Here is a 21,855-nt window from a genome sequence, read left to right as displayed (position 1 = left end):
TGCTGAGCCACCTGGGCTGCCCTCTTAAGTCTTTCAGTATTATCTTTTGAGTTATTTTCTTACTTTTCAAATATTTTTTAATTTTAATTTTTATGTATATCTTATACATATTTTTTATTTTTTGTTTCATTTCCTTTTATTTTATTTTATGTTCATACACACACACACATTTTTCTTTCTTATTTTGGGTTCTAGTTTCTTTTTAATAAGCAGATTAAAAACACACTCAGAATCTAGTGTTTTGGGGATTTCTGGGTGGCTCAGCAGCTCAGCACCTGTCTTCAGCCCAGGGTGTGATCCTGGAGTCCCGAGATCAAGTCCCACGTCAGGCTCCCTGCATGGAGCCTGCTTCTCCCTCTGCCTGTGTCTCTCCCTTTCTCTCTCTCTCTCTCTCTCTCTCTGTGTCTCTCATGAATAAATAAATAAAATCTTAAAAAAAAAGAATCTAGTGTTTTGTTGTGTTGGCATTTTTTCTGTGGTTGTTCTTGTTTTATCTTTCTTCTTTTCTTTCCTAGACAAAATGATGAGATGATGATATTCACCCCAAAATAACTAAAAGGAGGTAGTACTCACTGCCAGGGTATGGATACAAGTAAGATGTCTGAACTAGAATTTAAAACGATTATAAAGATACTAGCTGGGCTTGAAAAAAGCAAAAGGACACTAAAGATCCATTACTGTAGAGATAAAGGAACTAAAATCTAGTCAGGCCAAAATTAAAAGTACTATTACCAAGATGCAGTCTCAAGTTGAGGCCATAAAAATGAGGATGAATGAAGCAGAAGAGCAAATCAGTGAGATAGAAGATAAAATGATGGAAAATAAGGAAGCTGAAAAGAAGAGGGAAAGAAACCTATTAGATGACAAAGGTGGACTGAGGCAACTCAGTGATTCCATAAATATCTGTATTGTAGAAGTTCCAGAAGATAAGGAGAAGGAGAAAGGGGCAGAAGGCTTATTTGAATAAATTATAGCTGAGAACTTTCCTAATCTGTGGAAAGAAGCAGGCATTCAAGTCCAGGAGGCACAGAGAATTGGCCTCAAAATCAACAAAAATAGATCAACACCTTGATATATTATAGCGAAGCTTGCACAATACAAAGATAAAGAGAAAAATCCTGAAAGCAGCTCGGAACAAGAGGTCCTTAACCTATAAGGGTAGATGCATAAGACTGGCAGTAGACCTGTCCACAGAGAGCTGGCAGGCCAGAAAGGACCAGCACAGTATATTCAATGAGCTAAATGGGAAAAATATGCAGCAAAGACGACTTTATCCAACAAGGCTGTCATTCAGAATAGAAGGAGAGATCAAGAGTTTCCAGGATAAACAAAAACTAAAAGAATTTGTGAGCATTAAACCAGCCCTGCAAGAAATATTAAAGGGGATCCTTTGAGCAGAGAGAGAGCCCAAAAGGAACAGAGATGAGAAAGGAACAGAGACAATCTACAGGAACAGTGACTTTACAGGTAATACCATGGCACTAAATTCATATATTTCAATAATCACTCTAAATGTAAAGGGACTAAATGCTCCAATAAAAAAACACACACACAGGGTATCAGAATGGATTAAAAAAAAAAAGACCCATCAATATGCTGCTTATAAGAGACTCATTTTATACCGGAAGATACCCCCAGATTGAAAGTGAAGGGGTGGAGAACCATTTCTCATGCTAATGGACATTAGAAAAAAGATGGAGTAGCCACTCTTATATCACACAAACTAGATTTTATTTTTATTTTTTAAAAAAGATTTTATTTATTTATTTATTTATTTATTTATTTATTTATTTATTTATGAGAGACACACAGAGAAAGGCAGAGACGTAGGCAGAGGGAGAAGCAGGCTCCTTGAGGGGAGCCCAATGCAGGACTTGATCCCAGGACCCTGGGATCACACCCTGAACCAAAAGCAGATGCTCAACCGTTGAGCCACAGGCATTCCGAAAAACTAGATTTTAAACCAAAGACTATACTGAGAAAAGAAGAAGGACACTATATCATAGTAATGGAGGTCTATCCAACAAGAAGATTTAACAGCTGTAAATATTTATGTCCCTAACATGGAGTAGTGAAATAATATAAACAAATAACAACAAAATTAAAGAAACCCATTGATAATAATTCAATAATAGTACAGGACATTAACACTATACCCACAGCAATAGACAGATAATCTCAGCAAAAGATCAACAAGGAAATAAGGGCTCTGAATGTCACAGTGGATCAGATGTACTTCACAGATATATTCAGAGCATTTCATCCTAAAGCAGCAGAATACACATTCTTTTCAAGTGCACATGGAACATTCTCCAGAGTAGATCACAAGCATACTGGGTGACAAAATCAGGTCTCAACTAGTACAAAAAGACTGAGATCATACCATGCATATTTTCAAACCACGATGCTATGAAACTTGAAGTCAACCACAGGAAGTAATTTGGAAGGACCACAAATATGGAGATTAAAGAACACCCTACCAAAGAATGTATGTGTCAACCAGGAAATTAAAGAAGAATTTAAATAATACACGGAAGCAAATGAAAATGAAAACATGACAGTTCAAAACCTTTGGGATGCAGCAAAGGCAGTCCTAAGAGGGAAATATATAGCAATACAGGCCTTCCTTAAGAAGCAAAAAAAGTCTCAAATATACAACCCAATTCTACATGTAAAGGAGGTGGAAAAAGAACAGCAAATAAAGCCTAAGTCCAGTAAGAGAAAGGAAATCATAAAGATTAGAGCAGAAATCAATGATATATACAAATCAAAAGAACAAATCAACATAATTGGAGATGTTCTTTGAAGGAATTAATAAGACTGATAAACACCCTAACTAGACTTATCAAAGAGAAAAGATAAAGGGCCCAAATAAATAAAATCACGAATGAAAAAAAGGAGAGATCACAACCAACACTGCAGAGATACAAACAATTATAAGAGAATATTATGAGCAATTATATGCCAACAAATTAGGCAATATGGAAGAGATGGGTAAATTCCTAGAAACATATAAACTACCAAAACCGAAACAGAAAACAATAACAGACTAATAACCAGCAAAGAAATTGAATCAGTAATCAAAAATCTCCCAACAAACAAGAGTCCAGGGCCAGGTGGCTTCCCAGGGAAATCCTACCATTTAAAGAATTCATGCCTATTCTGAAACTGTTTTAAAAAATAGAAATGGAAGGAAAACTTCCAAATTCATTCTATGGGGCAAATATTACCTTGATCCCAAAATCAGACAGAGGCCCCACTAAAAAGGAGACTTATCCCAGATGAACATGGATGCAAAAATTCTTAAGATATTATTAGTTAATAGAACCCAAGTACATTAAAAGGATTATTCACCACAACCAAGTGGGATTTATTCATGGGCTGCAGGTGTGGTTCAACATCTGCGAATCAATCATTAATAAAGAAAGGACAAAAAAAAAAAAAAAAAGAAAGGACAAGAACCAAATGATCCTCTCAATACATGCAGTAAAAGTATTTGACAAAATACAGCTTCCTTTCTGATTAAAAACCTCCATTATGTAGGGATAGAGGAAACACCTTAACATCATAAAAGCCATATACAAAAGACCCACAGCAAATATCATCCTCAGGAACACGATAGGGATGTCCACTCTCACCACTGTTGGTCAATATGGTCCTGGACATCCTAGCTCCAGTAATCCGACAACAACAACAACAACAACAACAAAATAAAAGGCATCCAAATCAGCAAAGAAGTCGAACTTTCACTCTTCGCAGATGACATGACCCTATATGTAGAAAACCCAAAAGATTCTGCCAAAAAATTGCTAGAACTAATACAGAAATTCAGCAAAGTCACAGGATATAAAAATCAATGCACAGAAATCAGTTACATTTCTATATACTAATAAAGAGACAGAGGAAAGAGAAATCAAGGAATTGATCCCATTTACAACTGCACCAAAACCCATAAGATACCTAGGAATAAACCTAACCAAAGAGGTAAAGGATCTGTACTCTTGAAAACCATAGAACACTTATGAAAGAAATTGAAGAAGACACACAAAAAATGGAAAACCATTCCATGCTCATGGATTGGAAGAAAAATATTATTAAAATGTTCATGCTACCCAGACCAATCTACACATTCAATGCTAACTCTTATCAGAATACTATCACCATTTTTCATAGAGCACGAACAAACAATCCCAAAATTTGTATGGAACAAGGAAAGACCCCAAATAGCCAAATGAAAGTTGAAAAGGAAAACCAAAGGTGGAGGTATCACAATTCCAGACTTGAAGCTATATTATACAACTGTGATCATCAAGACAGTGTGGTACTGGCACAAAAACAGACACATAGATCAATGGAACAGAATAGAGGCTCCAGAAATGGATCCTCAACTCTATGGTCAACTCACCTTTGACAAAGCAGGAAAGAATATCCACTGGAAAAAAGTGTCTCTTCAAGAAATGGTGTTGAGAAAATTAGACAGCCACAGACAGAAGAATGAAACTGGACCACTTTCTTACACCACACACAAATAAACTCAAAATGGATGAAAGACCTAAATGTCAGACAGGAATCCATCAAAATCCTAGAGGAGAACACAGGCAGCAACCTCTTTCACCTCAGCCACAGCAACTTCTTGCTAGACACATCTCCAAAGGCAAAGGAAACAAAAGCAAAAATGAGCTATTGGTATTTCATCACGATAAAAAGGTTTTGCAAAGAAAAATAGTCAACAAAACTAAAAGGCAACCTGTGGAATGGAGAAGATATTTGCAAGTGACACATCAGATAAAGGGCTGGTATCCAAGATCTATAAATAACCTATCAAACTCAACACACACACAAAAAAAAAAAAAAACAAAAAAAAAATCAAGTCAAGAAATGGGCAGAAGACATGACCAGTCATTTCTCCAAAGAAGACATACAAATGGCCAACAGACACATGAAATGTCACTCAGCATCAAGGAAATACAATGAGATACCACCTCACACCAGCCAGAATGGCCAAAATTAAAAATTAGGAAACAACAGATGTTGGAGAGGATGCAGAGAAAGGGGAACCCTCTTACACTGTTAGTGGGTATGCAAACTGGTGCAGCCACTCTGGAAAAATGATACGAAGGTTCTCAAAAAGTTTAAAACAGAACTACCCTACAACCCAGCAACTGCAATACCAGGTATTGATTCAAAGGATACAAAAATTGTCATTCAAAGGGGCAAATGTACCCCAATGTTTACAGGGGCAATATCCACAATATCCAAAATATGGAAAGAGCCAAGATTGTCCATCAACAGATGAATGGATAAAGATGTATATGTATATATACATATACACATCTAAACAGTGTATCAAAAAATAAAAAATAAACAGTGTATCTAAACCCAACTCATATATATGTATATATATAGATATATATGTATATGTATATATACATATACACATCTATATCTATAGGAATCTATAGAATCTATAGAATATCTATATATATATACATCTATAAATTCCTATAGATTCCTATAGATATAGATATAGATAGATATAGGAATATTACTAAGCCACTAAAGTAATGAAATCTTGCCATTTGCAATGATGTGGATGGAACTAGAGGTTATTATGCTAAGTGAAATCAGTCAGAGAAAGACAAATACCGTATGATTTCACTTATATGTGGAATTTAAGAAACAAAACATGAATATAGGGGAAGGGAAGGAAAAATAAAATAAGATGAAAACAGAGAGGGAGGCAAATCATAAGAGACTCTAACTATAGGGAACAAACTGGGTTGCTTACTGGGTGATGAGCTTTAAGGAGGGCACGTGATGTAATGGGTATTACATGCAATTGAGAAACCACTAAATTCTACCCCTGAAACTGATAATACAGTTTATGTTAACTAAATTGAATTTAAATAAATAAATAAGAAAAAACAGATGAGAATTTGGTAGTCCACCAGCAATAGAGCCTTACAAATAGGGGCGTGGAGAGCCTTCCCTCCCTGACCTTCCCCTTCACACTTCTACCTCCTTCCCAAACCCCTTTTCCCTTATCACCAATTAACCTCAAAGACATTACTGGTAGACTTTAGGGCACAGAAAGGAATGAGGCTTAAGAATGCTAGGTAAAGTCTTGAATGAACTATAAACATCACAGAAATACATGTTAGCATTAGCATTTCTATTTCAGAGGGAAACTGTAAAACCGGATCCCGGGCATCACTTTACAGCCAGGGCAGGAGCAGAGCTGCAGGCTGGGATGGAAGGCTCCTGCATGCCAAGCCCCACACCCACCTAAACAATGGTGGGTCACATGATGACTGCTGACCTGCTTAACAAAGTACCCCAGACTGAGTGGCTTAAAACAACAGGTATTACTTGCCTCCTGGTTTTGGAGGCCAGAAGTCTGAAAGCCAGGGGTCAACTCCCTCTGAAGGAGGCAGAGGTAACTGTTCCTTCCTTCCCTTTCCCAGCTTCTGGTAGCCTCAGGCCCTCCCTAGGCCTATAGACCTAAGCGTTCCTGGCCTCTGTCATCATCCTCTCAGGACCTTCTCCCCCTGTGTCTCCAGATCACTTTCCCTCCCTGCAGTCACCTATCCAGGTGTCCCCTTTATATAAACACACTAGTCATTGGAGGAGGGACCCGCTCGTGACTTCATCTTGACTGACTCTGCAAAGACCCTATTTCCAAATATAGGCACATTCTGGGTACTGGCAATTAGGACTCCTGTGGATCTTTTCAGCGGGGCTTGGAGTGGGGGGAACACAATTCAACCCATAACACATGTAGAGACTGATCACGTATCTGGGAATGGTGACCAAGGCACACAATCAGGAGAGGCATTCTCCGTAGTAAATCATTGACTGTGTGACTTAAGTGCCTGGTAGGAGGAAATGCCTCTCTGCTGCCCTATTCAGCCAGGGCAGGGAGCCCTTAGCACCCTCTCAGGAGTGGGTAAATGCCAAGCATGGTCGTTGATGGCTTAAAGAAGGGGCAGAGTGGGTGGTCCTTGACTATTGATTTGGAGATGTGCTGTCCATTCTACCTCCGTGGCTAGTTTCAGTGATCTCCTGATGGCACTGTTGGGTGCCAGAGCCTCTTGAGAAGCAGGTGCTAGATGAGCCACTGCTTCACCTACTGCTGACTTAGGGTGTGCCAGAGACCAGATGACTGAGTTTGGGAGATGAATAACAGAACCTCAGAATTCCTAATAATACAAGGGACTGTGATCACAGTCCCTGTTAAAAAGAACATCATGGGGTGTGTAAAAATAAAATAATAAAATGCATTATATAATATTATATGATTGATATTTCATTATGTACATAGAATTCAAAAGGGATAGATTTAGGGTGCTTTTTTAAAAAAATATTTTATTTATTTATTCATGAGAGACACATAGGCAGAGACTAATAATACAAGGGACTGTGATCACAGTCCCTGTTAAAAAGAACATCATGGGGTGTGTAAAAATAAAATAATAAAATGCATTATATAATATTATATGATTGATATTTCATTATGTACATAGAATTCAAAAGGGATAGATTTAGGGTGCTTTTTTAAAAAAATATTTTATTTATTTATTCATGAGAGACACATAGGCAGAGACATAGGCAGAGGGAGAAGCAGGCTCCATGCAAGGAGCCCGATGTGGGACTCGATCTCGGGATTCCAGGATCACGCCCTGAGCTGAAGGCAGACGCTCAACCACTGAGTCACCCAGGTGCCCCTAAATTTAGTTTTATATGAAACTCATGGTCATGCCCTTGCTTTCCGCTGACCAGCACCAGCCTCCATAGGGGTTCTTCTGTTCTAACCCTTGGGTTCTGTCTTTAGAATAACTACCCTCATTCACAGGCAGGATTTGGAGGCTTTTGCAGGCTCCCCTCTTTTTTTTCTCACAGAGAACTGGTCAAGGCAAAGCTCATGCTCCTGGATTCAGCTAAAACAGTGTATCTAAACCCAACTCAAGTGTCACTTCTCCCTTCCTGACCCCAGCCACCAAGCAGAGTTCATTGAAGCAGGAAAGGGAGCTTGGGGATTGCTCGAGAGGATAGAGCCATAGAGCAGCACAAGGCACTCAACCAACCCTGACCTATGTTTCCAGAGGAAGTCAGATAAGAATGTGGACTGGGCACATTGTATTTTTCTTGGAGCTGCAAATGATAAAAGCAATATTTTTGCAACCAGAGAGAGAAGTGGGGAAAAGATCACGAGCCAGAAATTGCAGAAGATGGGAGAGGAATATTTAGTCAGGAAAAGCTACGATTTTTCCTTGTCTTCTGCCTCTGTTGCACATGAAGGAATTGAAAATGCCTACAGAAAATAATTTTATTATTTTATTTTTATACACCCCATGACGTTATTTTTAACACCTGGCTTTCAGACTTCTGGTCTCCAGAATCAGGAGGTACGAAATTTCTGTTGTTCTAAGCCACTCAGTCTGGGGTACTTGTTAGGGCAGCCCTAGGACTAGGAAACACCTTCATCTTTCTGCATGGAGATATCTGTACAGATATTACAGGGTAGTTGCTAAGAGCTTAGGACCTGGTTTGAATTGTAGCTCTTTCATTCTGTTCTTTGTGACCACGGATAAGTTACCTAATCTCTCTGCACCTCAGTTTCTACAATATGAAAAATGAGGGATATTAAAACTATTTCATGGATACCAAGGGGATGATACATGAGGTGATCACCTCACAGGCAGACTGGTTAAGATTCCGAAATGAGGTCAGCATGTGTGAGGTGAGCACAGAGTCTGCCACATGCTGGGCACTCCCATACTCCCAGCTGATGTCATTCATCTGTTCCTGACAGGGAACTCCTGCAAGGGGAAGCTTATGTCTCATGCAACCTGGGCTCTGCAGAGCGCCTGGGCCAGCTTTGGGGTGCATGACCCATGTAGCCACATAGGCTCTGTGTTCAGAAAGGCTCCACTCTTGGTTTAATGCTCTGCTGATACCACCTTGAAATTATTAATTATTTTTAAGCAAGGGGCTCCCATTTCTATTTGCATTGAGCCCACAAGTAATGTGGCTGGTCCTGCCTTGCTCCACCAGCCAGGCGTGAGGGTTGAAAACCTGTCTACAAGCAGCATTTGCAGGAGCAATTTCTCCTCAGAAGTTAAGTGACTCTCAGGAGTCTGGCCCTTTGCTAGCTTCAGAGCACTGCTGTCCCCCAGAGCCATCCCTCAGACGTGGGTTACATTTAAATTTCCAAATTTATCTTAAACTTAATTTGAATATGACATGTACTTTAAAAAAAAATCTCCCTTGAAGAAATTGTTCCTGGGGTTTGGGGCAAAGGATGAGGAGGGAGGATTCAGGGGCACCAGGGTGGCTCAGTAGTTGAGCGTCCGCCTTCGGCTCAGGGCGTGATCCTGGGGTCCTGGGATTGAGTCCCACATCTGGCTTCCCGCAGGGAGCCTGCTTCTCCCTCTGCCTGTGTCTCTGTCTCTCTGTCTCTCATGAATAAATAAATAAAATCTTAAAAAAAAAAAAAAAGAGGGAGGAGTTTCGTAGCCTGTTTCCCTCCTGATTCTTGAGGGTGAGCCATGAGACCTTGCGCTATGGAACTGAGTGTGAAATGTGTCCTGCTTCAACTGGTGAAGGCTTCCTCAGAACAAGGCACATTCTTATTTTTAGCATAAAAAGATATTTTGGCCTCTGTAGCTACACTGCCCAAGACTTCAGGTACCTTTTTGATTTAAATGTGGCATCACAAGTATTTATGAACAAGTATTTATATGCCAGTGCTATTCTAGGTGTTGAGGAGGACAAAACAGACAACATCTTGACTTTCCTAATCTGTATTGTGTGAGAATAAATGCTTGATGAAAAATAAGGCAGGGCATGGGGATGGAGTGGGTCAGGAGGGTGGGATGGAGGTTTGCTATTTATTATGAGGTCAGGGCCACCTTCTCTCAGGACATTTGGGGGAGACCAGAAGGAAATGAGGGGCGGGTCATGTGGGAATGTGGAAGGGGCACATCCCAAGCCAAGGAAGAGCTAGTGTGCAGGCACAAGGGGCGCAGGCCTACTTACTCAAGCGAGGACGCTGGTGTGGCTGGACTTGTGGGTGGCAGATGGGCAAGTATGGTCAGGAGAGCCCACAGCACAGGGGGGCTGGCGGGTGGCGAAGGACATTGCAGATTTTGCTCTGAATGAGATGGAAACGAGAGGGACAGGAAAGGTTCTGACTTATGTTTTTAAAAGGTTCTGACTGTCCTGGAGACCATACGCACACATGAGGCAGCGGGGCAGGATGAAGTCACCTAGCACGGGTATCAGTAGGGAGGAGAAGAGACCCAGGACCAAGCCCCCAAGGCACTCTGATATGTAGGGATCAATGAAATAAGAAGCTGGCAAAGAAGGCTGAGAAGTCCCCCAGTGAAGTAGGAGAAGCAAGAGAGAGTGTGGTTTTCACAGCCGAGTGTTTGTAAGAAGGAAGTTCAGGTACTGTGTCAGATGCTGCTGGAAAAGCAAAGGAGATGGGGACCAAAAACTGGCCACTGGATTTGCCGATATGGAAGCTGTGGGGGACCCTGATGAGATCAGTTCAGCGGGCAACATCTTCATGGTAGTGAACATGGGAAAGAATGGAAGGCTCTGTTATAAAGCCAAGTTGAGGAGGCAGGTGCTGGCGGTGGAAGTGGGGTCAGGGTAGCTTCTCTAAAGATGGGCAATATTGCAGGATGATTGTGCCTGGATGGAAATGACCCAGAGGGGGGTGGTGGAGACCTGATGATCCAGGACAGACAGGGGGACAACTGCTGGAGTCATGTCCTTGAGGATGCAAGAGAAGTCGGAATCTGCTGTACCAGTGGAGGGGTGGACCCCCTCTTGGAGCACAGATGTTAATGCTCTGTGGCAGAGTCAGGCAGCATGTGGACGCAGGTGCAGGTGTGGTGCTCGTTTTAAGCCAGGAGTGAGGGAGGTTCTTCTGATTAATTCTAGTTTCTTGGTGAAATAAGAAGGTCATCAACTGAGGGTTTGGGAGGTCTGAGAAGAGAAGAATCTGAATAAAATAATAATCCAAGGCATATTTTTTCAAAACCTATTAGCAGGTTGTGAAATCGATTTAGAAGGTTGCCATTGGGACATTTTAAGAAAACGAAACAGGACAGATCAGAGGGAATGGGAAATATCATAGTAAGCTTTCATTCCCCAAACTTCATATCACTCCTATATACACATGGATGTGATTAAAAAAAAAAAAAGTTTGTCAAAGTCTGATCTGAGCAGGAGAGTGGATGGGCTCAGAAAAATGGAGCATTCACGTCCCCCTGCCTGGTGCGGGCACCGACTAGGGAAGGTGTGCCTCAGCCAGGGTTGGGTTTAGGCAGGGGAGTCTTCTGAGACAGAGGGCAAGACAATGAAAGTATATGCAGAGGAAGGATTCTAATCCCCGGCCATGGATTCCACGCTGGGAAGGAGACAGATGTGAATAGATGCAGATAAGGGGCAGTGACCAGGATGCAGGGCCAATGGATTGCAGAGCATGTTTGTGACTGAGCCAAAGCAACTCTGCAAGGAAAACAAGATTTCCTAATTCCTCCTCAAGACTGAGGGCAAGGCAAACTGTGTTTCCTCACCAATGTTCATTGGCAGAGATTTTCTTTTGAATAGTTTTATCAGAAAATGTTTTATTGGTCAGAAGATGCTCTCCTTGCTTCTGTGCTGGGCTTTTTGTATGGCGTATTAAAATGTTTGAAAGCAAATGGTATCATATTCTGGTCAGTCTTTCCAGCATCCACCAAAAGGAAATGTCCCTCAAAGGCAGATTTGTTAAATTAAATAATACTAAATCATACTGTTATAAAGTATCTTCAGTTCAATCAGGCTTCAACAGCTATTTTGCTACGTTTATTGATTTGTACCACTATTTCTAGAATGGTGTTTATTTTATAAAAGCATCATAAGCCCTGAGAACTATGAAGTCTTGGTTCTTACACCAGGCTCCTCTCCTCTCTGGCAGAATCGAGTACAGCTTTCCCTGGAGCCTTTCACAGCTTTGCTGTATCATCATTCATGGGATGCGATAAAGAATCCCTCCATATTAAAGACCAGCTAAGGGGGCAGCCCGGGTGGCCCAGCGGTTTAGCGCCGCCTGCAGCCCAGGGCGTGATCCTGGAGACCCGGGATCCAGTCCCACGTTGGGCTCCCTGCACAGAGCCTGCTTCTCCCTCTGCCGCTCGCGCTCACTCTCTCTCTCTCTCTCTGTTTCTCATGAATAAATAAATAAAATCTTAAAAAAAAAAAAAAAAGACCAGCTAAGGTCCACAAGTTTACATGGACTCATGGTAAAATAGTAGCTAAAATGTTACACCATCGTGCTATTCATTTTCTTTCATTCTTACAGCTGATCATTTTCTCCTCTTGCAATTGCGATTTTAATGGTTTCTTGATTCTTACACTAAATGAAAAGTGCCTTAGAAAAAAAAATAAAAGAGATTTTTTATCTTATAGCGATCATCCAAATCACACCCTATCATGATTTATCTCTTGAGATCCTGAACCATAATGTTTAATGTCTCCTCAGATTCCACAGGGTCCTGCCATATTATTCTGACTTCTCTGTCTCAACCACCATTCCAGGTGCTGCATACTCAGAAGAGCAGGTGCATGGAGTTCTTACTGGTGGGACATCACCGGTAGGATCTCATGTTACATTGCAAACCCCTGGCAATAGTGCACTTTCCCTCTGAGGCTGCCTGTGATTGGCTAGTTTTATTTTTTTATTTTTATTTATTTATGATAGTCACACACACACACACACAGAGAGAGAGAGAGAGAGAGAGAGAGAGGCAGAGACACAGACAGAGGGAGAAGCAGGCTCCATGCACCGAGAGCCCGACGTGGGATTCGATCCCGGGTCTCCAGGATCGCGCCCTGGGCCAAAGGCAGGCGCCAAACCACTGCGTCACCCAGGGATCCCTGATTGGCTAGTCTGAAACAAATCACATATCCCACCATCTTACGCTTGCAACTGGCAGGGTCGCTTGCAACTGGCAGGGTCGTGCACCCACCAGAAATAGGAGAGGATGATGGTGGTCATGGGGCAGAAAGGATGGAGGTGAGAGGCGCATATGCCCTCAGATGTTTACGTGTATTTAAAGGGTAAGAATGTGACATGCGACTGGCCTGGACAGCGAGGGTATAGGTTGCCCTTTCCTGATGTAAGAAATTCTCTGTCAGATGTAAATGTTCTCTGGCTTCCTAGATGCACAGTTCTCAATGTCCTCCATCCTACACTTCATTAGTCTTCAAGGAACTGGGAGCCAATGATCGTAGACACAGTGAGCTAACTATGTCCAAGAAGGACATTTACAAAGTTACAGGCATCCTGTGATTACACCAAATATTTCCAATATGCTCTGAGGACATTTAGTCTGCAGTATAACTGTGGGAAGTAAGCACAGCCAGGAAGCATCTAAGATGGTTTCTGGTGGGCCAGTGTGCCCACTCACGGGCCACAGAGGGATAAGCCTCATGGCAGAGGGTTAGGAAGGAACTCTTGCTCCTCCTACCATCACAAGAAATGAAGAGGGGGCTAATTTTTCCCAACTGTGTGCCCTCCCCTGTCTGTGGGGTTAAGAACAAGCATCACCGAGTGCAGTAGGTGCAGCCAGTGGTCTGCCTGTGTGCCCTCAGGCCCCTCCACCATTTTCCCTCCCGAGAGCAGCACTCACTTCTGTGGGAGGATGGCTTCAGGCTGATGCAACCTGCTCTGACTGCATATAAAGAGGGCTGAAGGGTCAGGGCAGCCCTTGGCCAAAGACTGACCGGCACAGGGGTGGAATCACTCCAGTCCCCTGGCCTCTGATCTAGCCACTCTATGGGCCCTACATAGTCTCCAGAACTTTCCCATGAAGACCTCCCCTTATTTCCTGTTAGACAAAGGAATCTGAGATTCACCTTACATTAGAGCATAATTCCCTGCAGAGCCGGGGCAAGGCTTACAAGACTGGAAGGACTCAGACTCTCTTCATCTCTTCAGTCTGATTCCTCAGGACATGACACTATCCTAAACTGTCCTCCACAGGTCCCACACATACAGCTCTCACCTTCCTCCCTGGGCTGAGGCCACAAGAGGATCAAGATCACACCTTCCCTCTCTCCACACTCTCCAGAGCCCAAGCAGGAACCAGGAACGTTAACAACCTAGGTGGAGCCAAATGATCAAAACACCCCTTTCCTTGACTTCTGTGATACCACCCTAATCAAGAGGTCCTAGAGACTACCTCCTTCTCATGCTTTGGAAACATCTGTGAAACAAATCTTGAGATAAATTCATTCAGCCCTGGAGACCTTTGAATGTCTGCTTGTGGCTGTGCCCTCTCTGATGGTGGTGTCACCTTTCTGAGGGCTCCTCTGCTAGTCCTGCTAGCCCAACACTCTCCCTTGAAACCCTGAAATACGAACTCTAGCTTCCCCTGTTCACCTCCTCCCTTCAGCGCAAAAAAAGAAAAAAAAAAAAAAAAAAAAGGCCTGAACAGCCAGGGTTACCCATCTGTGAAAAGTGAGGAAGAGCTGGTTGCTGGCAAACTCTTTCTTAAAATCATCAGATTTCAAACAATGGGTATTTGTGGGCTGGCAGCTGCCATCAGCAGTGCTTTGTTCCATATCCAGCAGCTACCTTTCCAGAGTAAATGTAGACCTCCTACAGAAACCACCACACTGCTCCCAGGGAGAGAGGAAATGAGACAACTGAAAACCCTGGGTGCACCTTCCTGCTCAATGGAGGTGATCAAGCAAGATATGTCTCAGCTCCAGACGCCCTATGTAGCCATTCCACATACCCAGCAGCACTGAAGGCACACTCAGGGAAAGCTGGTTTACATCTGCCAGCTTCTAAGCAGAATGAAGACAAGTTCCCTACAGCCTGTTTGCATTGTTTATTCGACTCCTTCGGTTCCCTCAGATCTGACCAAACCCTAGAAAACTGACTCCTGTTAATCAGGCACGAAGCAGCTGCCAACCAACACTTTACAAGAGGGAGGAGGGGATTATTGTGCCTTTTTAATGTCCAGAATATTGATGTTTTGCTATCCGAAGCACTGATGCTCCTTGGAAATTGCTTAGATGTCAGAAGGCGAACTAAAAAAGCATTTGCGGTGAACTAAACATTTCCCAAAGTAGACTCCTTGGAACACTGGACCCTAAAGATGCTTCATGAGAAAGAGTGTTCTGTGGCCAAATGAAATTTCCATATTATGACATTATCCTAAAGAGTCCCAGTGCACAATATAATAAAGGCACTAAAAAGTCCTGCAGAGGAAACCCTGCTCAACATTAACATTTTTCTAATGCATTCTATCACTGTAACTCTTGAGTAATTCTTTTTTCTTTTTCTTTCTTTCTTTTTTTTTTTTTTGGAGGGGAAGGGATGGAGAGACCACATGAGCAGGGAGGGGCAGAGGGAGAGGGAGACAAAGGATCTTGAGGAGGCTCCACACCCAATGCAGAGCCCCATTTAGGGCTCAATCTCATGACCCTGAGATCACGACCTCACCTGAAATCAAGAGTCAGATGCTTAACCAACTGAGCCACCCAGGTGGCTATGTATGTACGTATCTATCATCTATCTATCGTAATTCTTTAGTAAAGTTGCACCCTAAAACAAAACCTGGTTAAACCCTGCTCTAGACAGACACTGTCTGGGGCGTACTTCGGAGCACAACCACCTCTAGCAAGTCAGCTGTGGTTCACTGAGATGCCTACTGGGCATCTCAGTCCTGGTCCCAGCTCTGGTGCTTTGACCTCTCCAGGCCTCTGTTTTCCCACCTAACAAACGGAATTAATAGTACTATGGTGTAAAACAACTGAGATGTTATCTGTAAAAGCATTCTGCGACGTGCTATAAAAGTATGATGATCTGCAAAGGATGGAATTCTTCCTATGCATTTAACCAAGGACTACTTTTGTTCATTCTTTTCAACACCCACTCCCACCCAGGTGTTGGAGGCTAGGCAACAGGAGACTAGGATCTGGCTTTTGACCGTGTTCACAGCGGGCAAGTGGGGTCCCCTGCATACTACTCATAAGTGATACACAAGGAATTGTGGTGGCACTGAAGGAGTGTTTTATCAGGGAAAGGAGGGAAGTCAGGAAAACCTTCCCTGCTGAAACCATTAGAATCTTGAAGATTCATTAGGAGCACAGGCTATATACAGGGAGGGGGACATAACACCAAGATGCCATAAGTTGGGGAATATGCGAAGAATGGGCCCCATTAAGGCTGACCTCCCCATGCTGCATGCCCTCACACAGAGAGAAGTAAGTCATCTGTCTCCTCCACGCCAAGGAAGAGGATTCAGCCCAGTAAAGAGGTTGATTCTGGAGAACTGAACTCCTCTTTGAAGTGGGTAGTGGCCCTTGGCTTTGGAGAAGGGGAGGAGAGGCCTTAAGTGGGGATAGAAGGGCTGCTGGGAAGCTCTCTCTCACAAAACTGCACATACCAGAGCTCTAGAGAGAGTCAAGCTCCTCCCATCTCTCTGTGCACAGGGGTCAAGTGTGGATTCCTTTAGGTCTCCTTCTCTACTTAGCTAACCTGGCTGCACAATGCCGCCAGACAAAGGAGGTCCCAGTGGCAGGTAGCCCTTCTCTCATGTCCCCAGCCTCCAACTGCTGAGTGCAGTCCCTGTAAACCACCAGGCTTCTCCAGTCCCAAATGCAAGGGCCCTTTACCGTTCCTGGCTCTACCCAACCCCCACCCCCACCCCTGGTGCCCTCTATGGAGGCACCCCAGGACCCCAGCACAGGGAATGCAAAGATGTTCTAGAAACATATGGGAACCCGAGGCCAAAGGAAAACGTGTACTTGTTTGTAACACCTATCAAAATATTCTCCCATATTTGAACTAGGTAAAAAGTTAATAAAAGCTGTACAGTCAAAAAAAAAAAAAAAAAAAAAGACCATTTACAAAGCCAGCATTGCCTAATCTGCTGCAGGCCATTGTCAAACCTCCTGAACCCCCAGGTGGGGACCAGGCAAACCAAGGATGATTGGAAACCAGGGTCGCCCTTGCACAATAATGCAGGGGCATAACAAAAGCTGCCTTTATTTAAAATGCCGGTATTTTGTTGATTGTGGATTTTTTTTACATTAAACTTTATTTTTTAAATACTGCCTAAAAATACTATGTTATTACTGAGTACTGCCAAGTGTTTATTTTTGCTCAATATTCACAAAGTCCTGTTGGTGGAAGAGGGCTCTGAGGTTTCCTTATTGATGACAGCACGTTCCTAAGAAACCCCAACGTTCGGGAAACCATCAGGCCCGCAAGAAAGCGCGACTCCACAGTGCACCCGGGTTGGGTGCAGCCTCCTTGGCGGAATTAGGAAAACCCAAAGGACTTGAGATCTCTGCGAAGAAAGGCGCCCCTTGGGGCCGGGGCTGGGTCTCGCCCCGTATTTCCTGGCAGCAAATCTGAGGCTTTAAAGCAGGATTCTGCAAATCCTGCCGTCCCCGGCCCGTGGAGGGGCGCCCAGCGGCCGGCGGGCGGACACCGCGCTGGGGGGAGCCGGGGCCAAGGGTGGAGATCGAGCCCAGAAGGGGGCGGGAAAGTGGCCCCGGCCCTTCCCGGCAGGAACCCGGGCTCCTCCTCCTGCTGCGCAGCCGCCGATCCCGGGACAGCCCCGAGCCCGCAGGTCGGACTCGCCGACCCTCCCGTGGGGTCTTCCGCCCCGGGAGGAGGAAGCCGCGGACCCGGCCGGGGAGGTGCACGGACGAGGCGCCCGGGCCGGGGCTGCGACCTCCGCTCCCTCCAGCGCTCCCAGGCGCCGGGCGCACTCGCCACCCACAGGCGACCCCGCAGGCCGGGCTCCACCGAGGTCCCCGCCAGCTCCCGCCGCGCCCGCGCCCGCGCCCGCACCTGGAGCCCCGGCGCCCCGCCCCGCCCCGCCCCGCCGCGGTCGGCTGAGGATGCTCCAGACCCTGCCGGGACCCGCGGTCGCCTCGCCGCACCGCGAGGTCACCTGCCCTGTCCAGGCGGCCCCCGCCCGTGCCCCAGCTCCCCGAGGACACCCGCTCGCTCTCTGCCCCAGCTCCCCTCCGAGCGGCGGGTGCGCCCCGCGCCCGGGTCTCCGCGCCCCCGCCCGCGCCCCGAGCCTCCCGGGGTGGGGTCTCCGCGGCCGCCGCCCCTTACCTCGCGCAGGCCCCCCCCGCGGGTCTCGGAGGCGGGGGCGAGCGGCGGCAGCCGACCGGCGCGGGGCTGGGTTTCCCCGGCGGGGCGGGGCGGGGGAGGAGGAGCAGGGGGAGGAGGAGGAGGAGGAGGGAGGCGGGGCGGAGGGAGGCGGGGCGGGGGGAGGGCACGGCCGGGCTTTGTGTCTGCCTCCCGCCCTTCCCGTGCTCCGGCGCGGCCCCCCCGGCCGGCCCCCCCAGCCGCCCCCCCCCGCCCTCCCCCTGCTCCGGCGCGGCCCCCCCCCCGCCGGCCCCCCCCCCGCCCTCCCCCTGCTCCAGCGCGGCCCCCCCCCGCCGGCCCCCCCCGCCCTCCCCCTGCTCCAGCGCGGCCCCCCCCCCGCCGGCCCCCCCAGCCGCCCCCCCCGCCCTCCCCCTGCTCCGGCGCGGCCCCCCCCCCGCCGGCCCCCCCAGCCACCCCCCCCGCCCTCCCCCTGCTCCAGCGCGGCCCCCCCCCCGCCGGCCCCCCCCCCGCCCTCCCCCTGCTCCAGCGCGGCCCCCCCCCGCCGGCCCCCCCAGCCGCCCCCCCCGCCCTCCCCCTGCTCCGGCGCGGCCCCCCCAGCCGCCCCCCCCCCGCCCTCCCCCTGCTCCGGCGCGGCCCCCCCCCGCCGGCCCCCCCCGCCCTCCCCCTGCTCCGGCGCGGCCCCCCCCCGCCGGCCCCCCCGGGCGCCCTGGGAGCAGGCGCTGCGGGGTGAGGCGAGGGGCGCGGAGGGCGCGTGCGCAGCCCCGGGTCCCGCCGCCCCTGCCCGCCGCGACCCCCCCCTCCTCGGGACGTGCCCGCGAGGCGCCTGCGAGTGGCCGAAAGCCCCGCGCCACCGGGCGAGGTCCGGGCCGGGAAGGTTGGTCTCACCCAGAGCGAGCCCGGCCGCAGCGGCCCCCGACGAGCCTCGGCGCCGCCGCCCCGCTCCCCCGCGCTCCGGGGACCTGGGCTCGGTCCTCGCAGTCTCCTCCGGCTCCTTCGCGCCCCTCCCCCGCCGCCGGGCCCACCCCGCGCTCGGCCGAGCGGGCGGGGAAGCCCCCGGGGGAGCCCGCCTGGGCTCCGGCCCTTTGTCCCCGGCCCCGAAGCGCTCCCGGCGGGATGTTTGCTGCGTCCCCGCCGGGACCCCCGGGAGCCGGAGCCGCGTTCTCAGCCACCGGCCGGCAAAGCACGAGCTGACACGCGCGCCCCGGGCGGGAGACCCCGGGCGCTCCTGGCTGCCCTGGAGCCAAGGGAAGGGAAACACGGTTCGCTGATAAAGACCCCGGGCCTGCACGAGCCAGCTCACCCGTGCCAGAGAGAATGCGAGGGAGAAGCTTTAGCCTAACCCATAGCCCAACTTTCAGATGTTCAAAACTCCATTTCCTTGGAGCCCTCACATCACCCTCCCCTCCACAGTGATGTGGAAAACAGAGAGGCAGAAGGGAAAGTAAGCAAAATTAAATTTCTTTATGACCTGAAGCCCATGGACAGGGACCTGAGATAGGAAGAGTAGAACATCCCTCCCGGAAACTCCCAACTGTCTTCCTGTTGGTGCCTTACTAGAAGGAAAAACAACGTTAGCTTGACAATGGCCAGGCTCCAGCATCCTGAGAGTCTTCTTTAGCATTTTTGGACACACCCCCCCTTAGTCCTCACCTCCTCCAGCCTCTAAGTTTATAATCAGCCACCCCTCAAAACCCCAGGACAGCAGCTTTTCCTGCCCACCAGTCCTGTCCCCATGCTTTAATAAAATCACCTTTTTGCACCAAAAATGTCTCAAGAATTCTTTCTTGGCCTTGGCTCCAGACTCACCAACATTCCAAAACTAGATCCTAGGGACAGCGACAGGGACTGCCTGGGAGTTGTGGGTTGGTGCTCTGCCAGGAAGCAGCAGTCATTTTTTCTTGGGAGTCAGGCCTGTCCTGGGTGAGCTGCTGCATTTTCTCACTCTCCTGCCATGGAGAGCAACTGTGAGGAGACATTGCTAATGGTGTTAGAGTTATTGAAGTAGCCAGAGACACAAAAAGAGCCTCAGACACCTGTTTGGGATAGTAGCAGAAAAAGGCCCTTTGCCAGAGAGGAGGATTGCATTGGTGTTGGTCCTTGTGATTCCTGCCTTGTATAATCCCAAGATTTATCCTTTATAATCAGCTCAGCTCCCAGGAGATCATAATCCACTGTACTTCTCTTCATGTTCCAAGTCACCCATTCAATAATTAATTGAGCACCTGATGTGTGCCAGGCACTGCTCTTCTTCAATAATTAATTGAGCACCTGATATGTGCCAGGCACTGCTCTTCTGTTTGGGATACCTTGGGGAACAAATCAGGCCTCCCTGCCCTACTAGAGCTGACATTCTGGGAAGTAGGAGCTAGGGACAGGGTAAATTGTGAGCATCAGCAAATAGTTACCTAGAATGTTAGAAGAGGTCAGCAATAGGGGAAAAAAAGGAAAAGGAAAATAAGCGGGCTGAGGAGTGCTGGTGTCTGGTGCAGAGGGTAGACTGAAATATGTGGGGAGGTCACAGTTGGCCTGGCTGAGAAGATGGGATCTGAGCAAGAACCTGGATGAGGTGAGGCAGGAATACCTGAGAAGAACATTAAGGTCAAGGGCTCTGAGGGGGTAGGTAGAAGCTCATGAGGGTCTGAGCAGGAGGTGACATGATCTATATTGCTGAAAGATTAGTTTGATGCCATACAGGGAGCCAGTTGTGTGGGCAAAGTTAAAACAAGTTAGGAGCTATTGAAATAACCCTGGCTGGAGAGGAAGGTTGCACAGAGCAGGGGCATAGCAGTGCACAGAGTGAGAATTAGTTGGATCCTTGTTGATTTTGAAGGTTAGAACAACAGGAGAAATTCCTAAGAGGTTGAATATATTGGTAAACGAGAGAGGTGGAATGAGGCCAACCTGGCTCCCTGTCCTTCCCTCTTCTGTCCCTTCTGCCCCTAGAGGATTTCATTTTATATACAAAACTCCCCGAGTAAATGTCAAAGGTATATGGCCTCTGCTCCTTTCCTTCCGTTCCTTTCCCTTTCTCTCTTTTCACTCACCCTCTTGAAAATGTCCTTCCTCTTGTGGACATTGCCCCATGGATGGCCCTACAGGCTCAATCTGTTTTAAAACTTGGAGCTTACTTGGCTCTGTCCTCCCTCGGGAAAACCTCTTTTACTGTAGAGATGGATTTGGAGATTATTCACCTGAAACTATCTACTGGGGGCGCTTAGGTGGCTCAGTTGGTTAAGCGTCCAACTCTTGATCTCGGCTCAGGTCATGATCTCAACATCATGGGATTGAGCCCCACATCCATTTCCTTGCTGGGTGTGGAACCTGCTTAAAATTTTCTCCTCCTTTCCCTCTCTCCACCACCATATGCACGTGCACATGCATGTGTTCACTCTCTCTCTCTCTCTCAAACAAAACAAAGCAAAACAAAAGCCTATCTATTGAGTAAGCCACTATATTTCAAGCACTATTGTAGGCAGTGGGGCTAGAACAATAAACCAAACAGACAAAATGCTATCCTCTCATGAACTCACATTCTATCTAATGCAGAGACAGAGGCAATAAAGCAGACAAGGAAAATATGTAGCAAGGTTGATGATACCTGCCATGGAGAAAAATTAGCCCTAGAAGAGAAATAGGGTGGTGGAAGGCTACAATTTAAAACAGGTAGTCAGGGATCCCTGGGTGGCGCAGCGGTTTAGCGCCTGCCTTTGGCCCAG

The 21,855-nt window shown here is 47.0% G+C and overlaps 1 protein-coding gene across 7 annotated transcripts in view; it reads right to left on the bottom strand.

Annotated features, from left to right (window-relative positions):
• The window catches only part of RIN2 (Ras and Rab interactor 2), a 229,881-nt gene extending 210,482 nt beyond the window's left edge, over positions 1 to 19,399 (bottom strand). For 2 of the 7 annotated variants that reach the window (XM_041732120.1, XM_041732123.1), the window contains exon 1: positions 10,039 to 10,144. The gene's annotated coding sequence lies outside the window, so the exon portion shown is untranslated. Of the gene's footprint in view, positions 1 to 10,038; positions 10,145 to 18,142; positions 18,221 to 19,024 lie in introns of those variants that run through there. The other 5 variants (XM_041732121.1, XM_041732124.1, XM_041732125.1 and 2 more) reach the window with 4 other exon arrangements.
• Between the last annotated feature and the right edge of the window lie 2,456 nt (positions 19,400 to 21,855).

The sequence above is a fragment of the Vulpes lagopus genome, chromosome 18, assembly GCF_018345385.1.
Source record: "Vulpes lagopus strain Blue_001 chromosome 18, ASM1834538v1, whole genome shotgun sequence".
Taxonomy (NCBI): domain Eukaryota; kingdom Metazoa; phylum Chordata; class Mammalia; order Carnivora; family Canidae; genus Vulpes; species Vulpes lagopus.
The sequence above is the reverse complement of the archived record's forward strand: the minus strand, read 5'-3'. Positions and strand labels throughout refer to the sequence as shown.